Below are 5,570 nucleotides of genomic sequence, written 5' to 3' on the forward strand. Positions count from 1 at the left end.
GCACATATGTAGTCTTAAAGTCTTAGGAAAATGTTTTTAGTTAAATAAATACGTGATACTTCTTTGTTCAGAACTTTTGTGAAGCTATCTTTTCACTATTTTTCAATATAGTTAATGACGACCAAGTTATTTTCTTTTATGTTATAAATTTCATTTTTGATGACAGCAAAAATATTCAATATTTGGGGCTTCTATGAAGTGATGTAGTGAAGAGCTAATGAGGGATAAAACATAATGACTATCTTATGGAATCATTTATCTCCAAGTGTTTAGCACATTATCTGACATCAAACTATTATTTGCACAAATTATGTACATTATAAATCATTAAATACTAGAGGCCCAGTGCACAAAAATTTGTGTACTCGGGGGAGAGGGGGTCCGTCAGCCTTGCCTGTGCCCTTTCGCAGTCTGAGACCCCTTGGGGGAAGACCACCTACTGGCTTAGGCCCATACCCCAGGGGATTGGGCCTAAGCTGGCAGTCAGACATCCCTCTGGCAGCCCGGGAGCCTTCGAGGGATGTCCACTTGCCAGCGAGGAGCAGGCCTAAGCTGCAGTCGGACATCCTTAGCGCTGCTGAGGAGGCGGGAGAGGCTCCCACCATCACCACTGTACTGGCAGCCATCAGCCTGGCTTGTGGCTGAGCAGAGCTCTCCCTGTGGGAGCGCACTGACCACCAGGGGGAAGCTCCTGCATTGAGCATCTGTCCCCTGGTGGTCAGTGTGTGTCATAGTGACCAGTCATTCCCAGTCTTTCTGCTGTTAGGGTCAATTTGCATATTACCCTTTTATTATATAGGATAGAGGCCTGGTGTATGGGTGGGGGCAGGCTGGTTTGCCCTGAAGGGTATCCCAGATCAGGGTGGGGGTCCCGCTTGGGTGCCTGGCCAGCCTGGGTGAGGGACTGAAGGCTGTTTGCAGGCTTGCCACAGCCCCTTCAGAGTTGGGGTCCCCACTGGGGTGCCTGGCCAGCCTGGGTGAGGGGCTGTTGGCTGTTTGCTGGCTTGCCACAGCTCCTTCAGGGTGGGGGTCCCTGCTGGGGTGCCTGGCCAGCCTGGGTGAAGGGCTAATGGCTGTTTTCAGGCTGCCCAAGGCCCCCAGTGGGGACCCTCACCCCATGAGGGTTTGGCCAGTCTGGGTGAGGGGCTGAGGGCTGTTTGCAGGCTGGCCACAGCCCCCAGCAACCCAAGCTCCCAGTGGAGGCTGGCTGGAAGCAGGTATCTGGGGTTTATTTATCTTCTGTAATTGAAACTTTGTTGCCTTGAGCGGAGGCCTCAGCAGGCCAGGGGAGGCAGGAAGCTTGGCTTCCTCCATTGCCGGGGCAACCAAACCTCCTGCTTGCTCCAGCACTGTGGCTGCCAGCTGCCATCTTGGTTGGGTTAATTTGCATATAGTCGCTCTGGTTGGCTTGTGGGCATGGCTTGAGTGTATTGGAGGTGCAGTCAATTTGCATGTTTCTCTTTTATTAGAGTAGATTACTTTTTCTATTTAGTATAGAATGCTCAACCAATAAACACTTCAAATTGTATTTGTTCAGAGAACAATTATGATTTTTAGAGACTTTTCTGTAATCTCTTGTGAAGTTCTGTTCTTTCGATTACCAACTTTCTTGTTTAATATTACCTGTCACATTCTTGAGCTTCTCATTTCTGTTAAATGAAGCAGTTCTGATGGTGTATGTGGAATTCGAAACAGAAATCTGTCTTCCTTGGATTATGTAAGACCAAAAACTGGAGGTACACTAGTGGCTTTTATACATCTGTTGAAAAGATCTAGGAACCCATGGCTGACATTTTTGTTGTTTTTTTCAAAAGTATTATTTCTTTGTAGACAGAGAAATGCAACACATTAGCAATAGGCCCTGCCCTGTCCAGTGTGTTTCAGTTGGTTGGGCATTGTACTGTGCACCAAAAGGTTGCTGGTTCAACTCCCAGTCAAGGCACATACCCTGGTTGCGGGCTCAATCCCCAATCCCTGGCATTAGGTATGCAGGAGGAAGCCGATCAATGTTCCACTCTCACATTGATGTTTCTCTCTCTCTTCCTTTCCTTTCCTCTCTAAAAATTAATTTTTAAAAGTCTTAAAATAATAAATAGGACCTGATTATGTGTGATTATTAAAGCACAATAAAGCCCAGTGGTTTTGATGGAGAAGACAGTTCTAGTACTTTCTTTTAGGAATGCAATAGAATGTTTTACATTTATAACTTGAGACTCACTTTTTCTTTAACATATAAAATTCTTTATTGATGCACTTTGGACATAGAAAAGGCTGTTCATTTATCTTCAATATGTCTGTGATTTATTGAGAAGAATAAAATACTTATTAATCATTAGAGTTCAGGATATGAAATAATTTTTCAAGTTGTCCAGATGAGCCTGTCCGGTTAAATTCTATCATCAATTGTAGAAACTTGGCCTTGAATGTCAATCTGTCTTTAGACACAGTTTTAATTTCAGCTTCTACCAGTGCATCAGTGACTTGACAGTGAGTTATGAATTTCCACTTTCTCAGCTGGACAAGTTGCTCACAGAGTTTCCATTAACACAACCGTATTCTGGAGGGATTATTTTAGATAAATGTGATGTTTTAAAAAAATAAAAATCTCTCTTCTGTACTATGTGAAAATTGTGTGTGCAGAATGAGTCATATGACATATAAAATAGAAACTGTATCCATTGTGTGTTCCTGTCTTCTGAAAATCCTGCACTGCATACTAAAAATCCATTTTCATTAACAGGGGGAAAAAGCCTATCTAGCAAAGTAATATTGTTCTAATAATCCGCAAAGGCCAAAGAAAAGTTCCGTTGTCCATTTACTTCCAAAAATGATAGTTTACATAGTAAGAATACACTTAAATACACAATTTGATATGATTGCCTTTGAACACAGAAAAGAAAGTCAATTAAATGAATTGCCCAACACTGATGAGAACACAGAAAGATAAAATAAAATAGCAGGACTTACTTTAAAAAAGAAATTTAGGTAAGTATCTTTTAATAACTACCCATTCTAATAGAAATCAATAGCTAAAATATAAAAAAATAAAACAGATCAATTGATGCTGAATAAACTGAGGAAATTATTAGGCTATGCCATTGGATATCTGGTGTGGCCTTTAGACAATAGAATTTGAATTTCTCAGTTTATATTTACACCCTGCTTAGGTATATACAAGCCTCAAAAAGGCATTCAGTGTTTTTTTAAGGATGAAATTAGGGTAGATGTATGCAGAATTTAGCATAGTGTGTTAGCATAGTAAGTGCTCAAGGTAGCAGAGCTGTTATTGTAGTTACTATTAATAATAAATAATTTATATACAATTTAATAGCCAGCTATTCAAGTAACTTCATATGAAAATAACCTTTCTGAATGTCATTTCTTCATTAAAAGGTACTGGCTCCAAATCAGTAGTTCTCAACTGAGGGCAATTTTGTCCTCACAGACAATATTTGGCAATGTCTGGAGAAATTGTTTATTTTCCTGTGGCGGTGGGAGTTGTTACAGCCATCTGGTGGGTGAATGCCAGGGATGTGGCTAAACATCCCACAATGCACAGGACAGCCCCACAACAAGGAATTATCCAGCTCAAAGCATAAACTTGGTTGATGGTGAGAAATCCTTCTCTAAACCATTTATGTGATTTCCTTGTTTTCCTTAGCTATGTGACAACTGAGAAAACAGTAATCATGAAAACTGGAGTATACCATTTCAGTTCTCCCCATCCCCTCAGTGCTATAGGCAAGCCAAGCCAGTGGGTGGAATAAGAGTGCTTAGAGAGGGAAAGGGATGCAAGAGAAAATAAGAGAAGCTAATGAATATATGAAGTAATTTGCCAAGAAAATTTAATTAATATCTCTTACTTAAAATTACCAGCATGAGGGAATGGGCCAAAAGTGAACTTAAATAATTTAAAAAGTAAAAGTTCAGAAGTGATAATAAGGCTCTACTCATGATATTCCAACATTTGTCAGGACGATCTGTGGGAATGTGGAACACACAGAAACGTACAATATAATTAGAAATATACACAAGTAGAAATCCAAATTAGACCACAAAGTTGACCATTTTTTGTCGACTTCTTCCTATATGTAATGACTTAGTTAGCTCAGGCTGATATAACAAAATACAGACTGGGTGGTTAAACAAACAGCATTTCTTTCTCATGGCTCTGGAGACTGGAAGTCTAAGAGCCTGCAGGAGTAAACCAACTCCTAGAAGTATTGTTAGAGACAATCGCCTACCTGTGGGTTTCATCTGGCAGTTAGGATTTTGCCCACAAGCAAGCGTGGAAACAAGTTGGAAAAAGTTCTCTGTACAGAAAGCTAAATTTGCAAGGTCAAGTTCCAGGTTGTGTGTACAGACAGCTCTCTCAGCTAGATTTTTCACATTCATTCACAAAGCTGAGTGTTATTAGCTGCAAACACAAAGTATTTTTAGTGAATGCTGCTCATGAAGTAGGAGATGATAGATATACAAGAGCCAGGAGGAGAATAGAAACACTTACCTGAGAAATAGCCTTAATAGTTTGTAAAATGTTATGTTCACAGCCACCCTTGGCAGGTTACAGAACATTTACTAATAATCATCTTACAGACCAGAAAAGTGAGGTTCAGAAATTTTAAGAAACTCATCCAAGGTCTCACAGCTACTAAGGAGTAGATTTCAATTTAGGTTTATCCCTAAATTGTTCTTATTACTGGATCACACTGCTTTCACCAAGAACACGAGAAATACTTCTTTCTGAAATGAACAGAGAAAAGAAGGGTGGGCAAGGTTACACAAGGTCAGATACCAGAAGGAAGGGAATTAAAGGAACTTTTCCCTGTTCTTTTGAAGCCATCTGGACTCTAAAGAGTGACTCATGGTTGCCTCAAAAGGTCATCGTCATAGGATGATGAGATGCAGAGAAGAGCTTGAGGGGATGGTAAAGCCTGAGACTGACACAGTGTTGAAAGCACTCACACAGGCTCGCAGGGCTGTGCAGTGCAACTGTGGGGAACAAGCAAGGTGAGAGCAGCACCATTGGTAATGGTCCCCATCAGAGAGCAGATGAGGAAATAGATATAACAACTTGAACATAGGATAAAGTGCCTGGTTTTGTGGCTTCTGCATACTTGCCCAACTCTACTGTGCCTTGGCATAATAAAATATTGCATAGACTATCAGCATGCTTTGGTGAAATGGTAAATTATGAGTATTTTCAAAATTTAAGCATTACAGATGGACTTTAAAAATTATCTTAACTTATGGACACACACACACACACACACACACACACATATTTTTAAGCTCACCTTTTTTAAAAAAGTGATTTGTGGTGGATAAGCATCCACACAATGGCATTCCTTATCAACAGTGCCCTGGGGAATTAGCACATAGAGGGGACAAAGCCCTCAGAGCTGAGAAGATGCTCAGGAAGATGCAGCTGTGCTGAAAAATATACTGACAGTGACAGAAACAAGAGTGTGGCTGGAAGCTCTCTGATTTTTCTCTTCTTTGTAGGGCAGTCAAAAATTCTATCATGTATGATCAGAATTTTAATTAAATATGTTTAAATTCTAGTTTAA

The sequence above is a fragment of the Myotis daubentonii genome, chromosome 1 (genome assembly GCF_963259705.1).
Source record: "Myotis daubentonii chromosome 1, mMyoDau2.1, whole genome shotgun sequence".
Classification (NCBI taxonomy): Eukaryota; Metazoa; Chordata; class Mammalia; order Chiroptera; family Vespertilionidae; genus Myotis; species Myotis daubentonii.